The sequence below is a fragment of the Rattus norvegicus genome, chromosome 14, assembly GCF_021556685.1.
Source record: "Rattus norvegicus strain SHRSP/BbbUtx chromosome 14, alternate assembly SHRSP_T2T, whole genome shotgun sequence".
Classification (NCBI taxonomy): domain Eukaryota; kingdom Metazoa; phylum Chordata; class Mammalia; order Rodentia; family Muridae; genus Rattus; species Rattus norvegicus.
Window position 1 is genome coordinate 58,894,243 of NC_141547.1, and position 12,056 is coordinate 58,906,298.

A 12,056-nucleotide genomic window follows, 5' to 3' on the forward strand; every position below is an offset into this window, starting at 1 on the left:
TCTTATCCAGTTTTGGCTACTGTGTGTGTGTGTGTGTGTGTGTGTGTGTGTGTGTGTGTGTGTGTGTGTGTATCTCGGACACATGTGGGTCAAGCTCTGAATGGCTGTTTCTTTATTCTCTGTTCTATAACTTTATAACTATGCCTCTGTATCTCCTCCTTTGAATATTTTTGCTCCCCTTTTTAAGAAGAAGTGAAGCATCCGCATTTTGGTCATTCTTCCTCTTGAGCTTCATGTGGTCTGTGGATTGCATCTTGGGTAATTCTAGCTTTTGGGCTAATATTCGCTTATCAGTGAGTGCATATTATATGTGTTTTTCTGTGATTGGGTTACCTCACTCAGAATGATAATTACCAAAATGTACAAACCAGAACTTACCATATGTCACTATTTAATAAGTAATCATCCTGTCTATAAAATCAGATAAGGTCGGTAGATAAGAGCACATTGATATTATTCTATTATTTTCTTTGCTAATTTATGTTGCAACAATTCCACATGCTACTTTCATAAAAGTACCTTAAAAAGTAATTTACTAGACCAAATCCCATGAGAGGGAGAACTAGACCTTCAGAGGGGCAGACAAGCCTGGGAAGCTAGAAGAGAATATTCTCTGCCCACATTTCTGACTCTAGAGGAACACCTAGCGCGATCTGGGCCACCTGTGTAAGGGTCCCAAGAGAAGGCAGAGAAGGCCCTTCTGGTTGCTGCCCTCACAGAGAGTTGAAACCTGGCTCTGAGGAATGAATTCAGGCCTGAGACCAGAGATAAGACCAACTTTTCTACTCTAAGTGACCCGTGACCTGCCTGGTGGATTCAGGACATACAAAGCCAAAATTCCTCTGGGCCTGGCTCTTCCAGATTCTAGCTGGGGCCAGAACCTCACTGATCCAGTCCCACAGCTCTCAGCTGCCAAACACTTTGGGGAGAGAGCTCATTGCCCAGACAGGAGGGCACTCCTGAGATTGCAGAACAGGAGAGACTTCCAGTACTGCCCACCTGTGCCCACATCCCTGGCCCAAGAAGAAACTGTATAGGGCCTCTGGGAATAGGAAGATAGGGGCACTCAAGCTGCAGGAAATCTGTAGTCCAGACTCCACCCAGATCTGAAGGGAACCGCTCCAACAGCTCCTTGCACCCAAATTGGGTGAGAGGGAGAGCTAGACCTTCAGAGGGGCAGACACACCTGTGAAGCAAGAGGAAACTATTCTCTGCCCACATTTCTGACTCTAGAGGAAAAGGCCTAGACCCACTGGGGTCCCCTGTGTACAGGGACCAAAGAGAAGAAGGAACAGGCCCTCGTGCCCTCACAGAGAGCTGAAACCCAGCTCCAAGGAGTGACTTAAAGCCCGAGACCAGAGGTAACAAAAACTTTTCTGCTCCAAGTGACCTGCCTGGTGGACTCAGGACACACACCCACAGGAACAAATAAAGACCAATAGAAAGGAAAGACTATGTGCCTGAAAACAGAACACTCTGTTCCCAAAACTGGCTGAAAAAAAAACCAGGAGACCAGGTCTACAGAACCCTTGACACACAGGCCTATAGGATGGTCTAACCACTGTCAGAAATAGCAGAACAAGGTAACACCAGAGACAACGTGATGGCAAGAGGCAAGTGCAGGAACCCAAGCAACAGAAACCAAGATTACATGGCATCATAGAACCCAATTTTCCCACCAGAACAAACACTGAATATCAAAACACACAAGTAAAGCAAGATCTAGGTTTTAAATGACATTTGATCATGATGATGGAGGACTTCAAGAAAGACATAAAGAACTCCTTTAGAGAAATGCAGGAAAACATAAATAAACAGCAGAAGCCTATAGACAGGAAACAAAAAATTCCTGAAAGAATTACAGAAAAACACAATCAAATGGGTGAAGGAATTAAAAATGGAAATAGAAGCAATAAAAAAACATAAAGCGAGACAAACCTGGATATAGAAAACCAAAGGAAGAGACAAGGAGCCGTGGATACAAGCATTACCAACAGAATACAAAAAAAAAAAAAAAAATCTCAGGAGCAGAAGATTCCATAGAAATCATTGACACAACTGTCAAAGATAATGAAAAAAGGAAAAAGCTACTGGCCCAAAACATACAGGAAATCCAGGACACAATGAGAAGATCAAACCTAAGGATAGTAGGTATAGAAGAGAGTAAAGATTCCCAACTCAAAGGACCAGTAAATATCTTCAACAAAATTGTAGAAGAAAACATCCATTAGCTCAAGAAAGAGATGCCGATAAACATAAAAGAAGCCTACAGAACTCCAAATAGATTGGACCAGAATAGAAATTCCACCTTTCACATAATAGTCAAAACACCAAATGCACAAAACAAAGAAAGAATACTGAAAGCAGAAAGGGAAAAAGGTCAAGTAACATATAAAGGCAGATCTATCAGAATTATACAAGACTTCTCACCAGAGAGTATGAAAGCCAGAAGCTTCTGGCCAGATGTCATACAAACCCTAAGAGAACACAAATGCCAACCTAGGTTATTGTATCCAGCTAAACTCTCAATTAACATAGATGGAGAAACCAAGATATTCCATGTCAAAACCAAATGTACACAATATCTTTCTACAAATCCAGTCCTACAAAGGGTAATAAGTGGTAAAACCCAACACAAAGAGGCAAGCTACATCCTAGAAAAAGCAAGAAACATTGTTTTGCCACAAAGCAAAGAAAAGACAAGCACACAAACATAATCTCACATACAAACACGAATATAACAGGAAGCAACAATCACTATTCCTTAATATCTCTCAACCTCAATGGACTCAATTCCCCAATAAAAAGACATAGATTAACAAACTGGATATGCATTGAAGACCCAACATTTTGCTGCCTACAGGAAATATACCTCAGAGAAAAAGACAGACATTACCTCAGAGTAAAAGGCCGGAAACAACATTCCAAGCAAATGGTCTGAAGAAGCAAGCTGGAGAAGCCAATCATATATCGAATAAAATCGACTTTCAACCAAAAATCATTTAAAAAGATAAGGAAGGACATGTCATATTCATCAAAGGAAAAATCCACTAAGATGAACTCTCAATCCTAAATATCTATGCTCCAAATACAAGGGCACCTACATACATAAAATAAAACTTACTAAAGCTCAAAGCACACATTGCACCTCACACAATAATAGTAGGAGATTTCAACACCCCACTCTCATCAATGGACAGATCATGGAAACAGAAATTAAACAGAGACATAGACAGACTTAGAGAAGTCATGAACCAAATGGACTTAACAGATATTTATAGAATATTCTATCCTAAAACAAAATAATAGACCTTCTTCTCACCACCTCATGGTACTTTCTCCAAAATTGACCATACAATTGGTCAAACAACAGGCCTCAACAGATACAGAAAGATAGAAATAATCGCATGCGTCCTATCAGACCACTAAGGTCTATAGCTGGTCTTCAATAACAATAAGGAAAGAAAGCCCACATATTCATGGAAGTTAAACAATGCTCTACTCAGTGATAACCTGGTCAAGGAAGACATAAGAAAGAAATTAAAGACTTCTTAAAATTTGATGAAAATGAAGGTACACCATAGCCAAACTTATGGGACACAATGAAAGCTGTGCTAAGAGGAAATCTCATAGCTCTGAGTGCCTGCAGAAAGAAACAGGAGAGAGCATATGTCAGCAGCTTGACAACACACCTAAAAGCTTTAGCACAAAAAGAAGCAAACATACCCAGGAGGAGTAGAAGGCAGGAGATAATCAAACTCAGAGCTGAAATCAGCCAAGTAGAAACAAAAAGGACTATAAAAAAATCAACAGAACCAAGAGCTGGTTCTTTGAGAATATCAACAAGACAGATAAACCCTTAGCCAGACTAATGAGAGGACACAGAGAGTGTGTCCAAATTAACGAAAACAGAAAAGAAAAAGGAGACATAACAACAGAATCAGAGGAAATTCAAAGAATCATCAGATCCTACAACAAAAGTCTATATTCAATAAAACTTGAAAATCTGAAGGAAATGAAAGATTTCCTAGCCAGATACCAGGTACAAAAGTTAAATCAGGAACAGATATACAACTTAAACAACCCCATAACTCATAAAGAAATAGAAACAGTAATTAAAATTCTCCCAAACAAAAAGAGCCCAGGTCCAGATGGGTTCAGTGCATAATTCTATCAGACCATCATAGAAGACCTCATACCAATACTATCCAAACTATTCCACAAAATTGAAACAGATGGAGCGCTAACAAATTCCTTTTATAAAGCCACAATTATTCTTATACCTAAACCACACAAAGATCCAACAAAGAAAGAGAACTTAAGACCAATTACAAACATTGATGCAAAGGTACTCAGTAAAATTCTTGCAAATTAAATCTAAGAGCACATCAAAACAATCATCCATCATGATCAAGTAGGCTTCATTCTAGGGATGCAGGGATGGTTTAATATACGGAAAACCATCAACATAATCCACTACATAAACTAACTGAATGATAAAAAACATGATCATTTCACTAGATGCTGAGAAAGCATTTGACAAAATTCAACACCCCTTCATGATAAAAGTCCTGGAAAGAATAGGAAGTCAAGGCACATACCAAAACATAGTAAAAGCCATATACAGCAAACCAGTAGCTAATACTAAATAAATGGAGAGAAACTTGAAGCAATCCCACTAAAATCAGGGACTAGACAAGGCTGTCCTCTCTCTCCCTACTTGTTCAATATAGTTCTCAAAGTCCTAGCCAGAGCAATCAGACAACAAAAGGAGATCAAAGGGATACAGATTGGAAAGGAAGAAGTCAAAATATCACTATTTGCAGATGCTATAGTTGTATATTCAAGTGATCCCAAAAGTTCCACCAGAGAACTACTAAACCTGATAAACACCTTCAACAAAGTGGCTGGGTATAAAATTAACTCAAACAAATCAGTAGCCTTCCTATACACAAAAGAGAAACAAGCCGAGAAAGAAATTAGGGAAAGGACACCCTTTATAATAGTCCCAAATAATATAAAGTACCTCGGTGTGACTTTAACCAAGCAAGTAAAAGATCTGTATGATAAGAACTTCAAGCCACTGAAGAAAGAAATTGAAGAAGACCTCAAAAGATGGAAAGATCTCCCATGCTCATGTATTGGGAGGATTAATATAGTAAAAATGGCCATTTTACCAAAAGCGATTTACAGATTCAATGAAATCTCCTTCAAAATTCCAATCCAATTCTTCAGAGTGTTAGACAGAACACTTTGCAAATTCATGTGGAATAACAAAAAACCCAGGAGAGCTAAAAGTATCCTCTACAATAAAAGGACTTCCAGGGGAATCACTATCCTTGAACTCAAGCGCAGTATTTCAGAGCAATAGTGATAACAATTGTATGGTATTGGTATAGCAACAGACAGATAGACAGAGAGTGGAATAGAATTGCAGACCCAGAAATGAACCCACACACCTATGGTCACTTGATTTTTGAGAAAGGGACCAAAACCATCCAATGGAAAAAGAGAACATTTTCAGCAAATGGTGCTGGTTCAACTGGAGGTCAGCATGTAGAAGAATGCAGATCAATCCATGCTTATCACACTGTACAAAGCTTAAGTCCAAGTGGATCAAGGATCTACACATAAAACCAGATACACTCAAACTAATAGAAGAAAAAGTGAGGAAGAATCTCGAGCACATGGGCACAGGAACAAACTTCCTGAACAAAACACCAATGGCTTATGCTCTAAGATCAAGAATTGACAAATGGGATCTCATAAAACTACAAAGCTCTGTAAGGCCAAGGACACTGTTTTTAGGACAAAAAGGCAAATAACACATTGGGAAACGATCTTTACCAATCCTACAATTGGCAGAAGGCTTATATCCAAAATATACAAAACACTCACGAGGTTAGAATGCATGGAGACAAATAACCCTATTAAAAAATGGGGTTCAGAGCTGAACAAAGAATTCACAGCTGATGAATGCCGAATGGCTGAGAAACACCTAAAGAAATGTTCAACATCTTTAATCTTAAGGGAAATGCAAATCAAAAGAACCCTGATATTCCACCTCACAGCAGTCAGAATGGCTAAGATCAAAAACTCTGGCGACAGCAGATGCTGGGGAGGATGTGGAGGAAGAGGAACACTCCTCCATTGTTGGTGGGATTGAAGACTGGTACAACCACTCTGTAAATTAGTCTTGAGGTTCCTCAGAAAATTTGACATTGAAGTACTTGAGGACCCAGCTATACCTCTCTTGGACATATACCCAAAAGATGCTCCAACAAATAACAAAGACACATGCTCCACTATGTTCATAGCAGCCTCATTTATAATAGCCAGAAGCTGGAAAGAACCCTATATGCCATTCAACAGAGGAATGGATACAGAAAATGTCATACATCTATAGAATGGAATTCAACTCAGCTATCAAAAACAATGGCTTTATGAAATTCGTAGGCAAATGGATGGAACTGGAAAATATCATCCTGAGTGAGCTATCCCAATCACAGGAAAACACACATGGTATGCACTCATTGATAAATGGATATTAGCCCAAATGCTCGAATTACCCTATATGCACAGAACACATGAAACTCAAGAAGGATGACCAAAATGCAGATGTTTTACTTCTTCTTTAAAAGGTGAACAAGAATACCATTGGGAGGGGATGGGGGCGAAGTTTAGAACAGAGACTGAAGGAACGCCCATTCAAAGCCTGCCCCACATGTGGCCCATACATATACAGCCACCAAACTAGGTAAGATGGATGAAGCAAAGAACTTCAGGCTGACAGGAACCAGATGTAGATGTCTCCTGAGAGACACAACTAGAATAAGGCAAATACATCGGTGAATGCCAGCAGCAAACCACTAAACTGAGAACAGGACCCCCCTTGAAGGAATCAGAGAAAGGACTGGAAGAGCTTGAAGGGGCTCAAGACCCTATATGAACAAAAATGCCAAGCAACCAGAGCTTCCAGGGTCTAAGCCACTACCCATAGACTATACATGGACTGATCCTGGGCTCCAACTCATAGGTAGCAATGAATAGCCTAGTAAAGGCACCAGTGTAAGGGGAAGCCCTTGGTCCTGCCAAGACTGAAACACGAGTGAACGGGATTATTGGGGTTGTAATGGGGGGATTATGGGGTGGGGAACAGTCATACAGAAGGGGAGGGGGAGGAGTTAGGGGGATGTTGACCTGGAAACCTGGAAAGGGAATAACAATCGAAATGTAAATAAAAATACCCAATTTAACAAAGATGGAGAAAAAAAGTTATTTACTTTGCCAATAATTAGCCCTTGCTTGATGTAAAAACTGTGGGAAAATGTCACTGTAGATATAGCACTCCACAGTAAAGTACATATACTCCCAAAACTTGATTATATCTATATACATCCTCATCTCCATTTCTATCTATCTTTTCTATCTATCTATCTATCTATCTATCTATCTATCTATCTATCTATCTATCTATAAATATATCTATATATTTATATAGAAGATATAAATCTTCTACACACACACACACATACACACACACACACACACACACACACACACACACACAGTGGGAAATAATAAAAAAGTTTTCCATCTATCCCACACTATCACCTGCTACTCTCTGGCTCCAGTGGCCTCACTCTCTCCATGGCTATCCCCATGTAGAGACCCCCAATCTCATGGCTCTCTTGTTGTGGACTCTGCTCATTTTCCCAGCAAACTCAGCAGACTCTCTGGCCCAGTGTGCTCAAAATGTCTCCACCAGATGCAATATCTTCCCTTGACAGGTACACTACCATACCAGCTCCAAGCATCCAAATTCAGAGTGCCCCATTCCTTTCTCTTGAAACAGTTGTGTTGCCTCATGAAGGAAAATACCATGCAAACATAGTTTATTATTAATGGATAACTCAATTGCTGGGCACAACTACTAACATCTTAATTAATAAACCATATAAATTAAACGTTCTGCTGGTGAATTCTAGTGGAAATACCAGGGGCCTCTAGTTCATTTCACCATCTATCCCAAGTTCTCTCTCCAACCCAAAAGCCTCAAGTCCCTCTTTTCCTCCTCTCTTCCCTCCTCTGACCTGGGTTCCTGCTTACTCCTTGCCTAGTGATTGGTCACCTGAAATCTTTCTTCATTAGGGGGAGGTACTTGCTACATACCACCCTTCTGTCCAATTAAAAAGGAATATTTTCTCAAATGTAAGCTAAGCACAACTATTACCATTTTGGAATTTACAAAGTACAAAATACACTTAACACACAGTCCATCATTTTTGTCAGTTAAATAGAATATCTACCCTAACTTAAGAAATGCTTAAAATTATATGTTATTTACTGTCTAGCTTGTATATTATTTGAAAATTATCTAATTAAATATGTTTTTCAGTGCTAAATAGCCTGAAGGCTATGAGACTATAATTGGTCTTCAATCCCATCTAAAATCTGAGAGCAACTAATATTATCTGAAATATAGGAAGCCTAACAGGGTTTCCAGAAATGAAACAAGTTGTAGACACAGGTACCTACCTATTTATCCCTGGTATGTCAGGATGTTGGAGTGTCAATATTAAACCTTCTTGGCCAGTATATCTGACAGACCATTGTAATACAGAGTTTTGAAGGACTTAGTCCTCTGACTTGGCAGAGATTATTAATCAACTGTTCCACATAGTATGTCCTTTTTCTGGACAGTATTAGGTCTGAGGATGGAATAGGCAATTTCTGCCCAGTGGCTACCTAGCTACAATGTACCACCTCACCTGGAGGTAAATGCTCAGTCCTTTCTTTGAATCCACAAACGGGGAGCTATTAGGATCAGATATGTATCAACAAATGATAAATAACATTAAATGTGACATTTTGTGGGTTCCTGACATTTTTGAAAGCTATCTATCCATCTAAAGTAATCTGAACTATTTTCTGTTAATTACTCTCAGTTATCTCTAACAAAATTGTCTTGAAGATACCCCAACAGTAATCTCAGAGCCAGGTATTTGCTATCTGGCCCTTAACTCATGTGTTTAATCATCTCAGGTCAGTTTGTAATGGGATTTATAGAAGGACTGTATCCAAACCCTGTACTTTTAAATTTTCTATCGAAAGAAGAAATTTATGCCAATGAAGACCCTGATTCTGAATCAAAACAAATTCTCTACCAATGTGAGAAATTATAACTTCAACTTAATAACAATTATAGGTATTTCTACCAAACGAGATTTTGACTGCACAATCCAATTCTAGATAATTCTTCACTGTTAAATTATGACCATTTCTAAATTCCCAAGAAAGAGAACCTTAGAATAACCATCTCCAGCCTCCCAAAGTTCAGGGAACTGGGATGATGAACTTTCAATAACTTCTTCAAGCTGTATATGGGCATTTAGATGACTTTGAGGTGGGAGGGAGGGGAAAAGGGGGGGTTGTTTGGTCTTAAGAAGGCCAGAAACAACCACTGTTATAGTTTCTAAAGTCTGTTCTGAGTGGATCTGGAGGAAGTCTCTAAGATCAGGATTTCAAGCAGATCAGTTCAGTATGTCTGATGATGAGACTCACCAAAGTTGTATAACTTACATTCTATATAACTCTCAAAACAAAATTTTAGTATGATCAAGATATTTGTTCTGATTGATTATCTAGAATCTAGTCATCAGAGGATTTCCCTCTATCAAATCTGATCCATATAGCTCTGGATGAGATCTAGATTCTAATCAAATCACCTTTTCTAAAAACACAAAGACAAAACCTTTTCCCCAAATCAGCATGTTCTTTGGTTGGCAATCAGAAAAGCTTGTGTCTTATATTCTCTCCCAGGGAAATAATACAATCATAAAGCTCAAAATCACACCCATTTTGAAAATTAAACAATCCAAAACAGTGGAAGTAAACTAAAATACTGCATGAGCTCATTTTAGGTTTTTCCAGTTTGTCATACCAGGATATTAACCCAAAATTTCCTGTGTAGCCCATGAATGAAGAATATGAGTTTCCTGCAGACTATTTATACCATCTATCCATTATGATCTCTACCTGGAGCCTCAGACTCCTACTTATAATTAACTTTTATAATTTCTACCTATTATTCTCTCTACCTGGAGTTACAGACTTCTATTTTTCCTATCATAGTTCCAAACCACAAGTGAAATTCCCCACTTGACTCAGACAAACTCTGTATATAAATCTATCTTTTTTTTTCTTTTTTCCGGAGCTGGGGATCGAACCCAGGGCCTTGCGCTTGCTAGGCAAGCGCTCTACCGCTGAGCCAAGTCCCCAGCCCCTATAAATCTATCTTGAAAGCAAATAAACCAGCCTTTGAATGAAATCATACTGTAATCAACATTTGTTAAAAAAGCAGGCAGCTTCCATCCTCTGGCCCTCTGACTCAGTGCTGTGAGCAGAGACTCCTGTATTTCTGTGTTTCAAGGTTCCTGAGCTTGAGTCCATGTGACTCATCCTGGTGCCACCTTTCTCCCACTTTAAAAATCAAACTATAACTCTCAGGCTGATAATCATAAATTTCTAGTGGATTCTTGTCTAACACATTGGATTGCCATCTGTAGCAGGAAATTTTATGGACCATCCCACACTAGGCCAGGCACTAATGGGTGACATGACACCAGTGGAGTGTTCTCATCTCTGTGGACATTCTGGTCCAGAGCTGTCCACCCTACTCACTTGCCATGTTCCCTTGATGAGTCTGCTGACACACCAGCCCTATGCATCTAAATTCTGAGTGCCCCATACGTTTCTCTTGAACTCAGTCGTGTTACCTTGTAAAGGAAAATACCACACAAATTTAGTTTAGAATTAACAGGTAACTCAATTGCTGAGCACAATTGCTAACACCCTCATTAGTAAGCCATACTAAGTTAATTCTCTAGTGACAGATCCTGTGGATACACCAACTAGGGGCCTCAAGTTCTCTCTCCATCCCAAAAGGTTCAAGTTCCTTTTCTCTTCGTACCTTCGTACCTTCCCCCTTCTGACCTGTAAGTCCTGCCTACTCCTTGCCCAGTGAAATCTTTATTCATTAGAGGAAGGTAACATATATATATATATATATATATGATTATGAATGTTCATGAATAAAAGTTTTACTTCCAGAAACTCCTTCAGTTAGGTGATTTTCCCTACCTGAAACACTGAAAATACATACAAAACTAAGACAATACTTGTAGTTGATACTTGTTCCTGGCCAAGGTACTCTGGGAAGTCAGTGAAGAAGGAATTGGACAGAGAAGGAATTGAACAGAGTGAATGTTTTCATTGAGCCAGAAAGAACTCAACCAAAGTTTCTGAAATGTTTTCCAGTATTTGCATGTTTGCTTTATCAAGGTTACCGTTAATCATTATTCTGAGAGCTAGAAAAAAATGACAAAAATATTAGCAATAGTTTTTATAAGAAAAATGCTTTTATTTTTATGAGTTGTTCATGTCTTTTAGCCACAACAAGTGCATAAAGATCTATAAATATCTTTAAAACAAGGTAACAAATTATAAATAACATCCATTTTTTTATTTTTATAAATCATACTCAGCATATTAAAACTGAAATATACTTTATAAATTAAAACTAAATTTGACTATTGCTCATGACTAAGTATATAGAATGGCAAAAATGTTTGAGTAAAGAAACTCATGTACAATTAACTGTTTAGCATCTGTTTTGTGTGATTATTTTTGTATTACCTTTTTGTTTGGAAATATATTATTACAGTCAAATTTCTAACATGTTTTCTGATGACAAACTAGGAATAGAATGATATGTTCACTTAAAATATAATCAGTAATAGGATGAAGTATATATATTCATAAATGTAAAATATGTTAAATATGCTGCATATGCATATATTTTTTCAAAAAGGCATGTTAATTATAAGTTATTCATTATATCTTAAAATTAAAAGACAATGCAAATTAGTATCAGTAGTCAAGAAGCAGAATTTTATTCAGAAATTTAAAAGAGCCATTTTAAGTTTTCAAAATATATTCAAATATTTAAATAAAACTTGGAGTCATATAATATATTGCCAGTTTATTAAATTAGT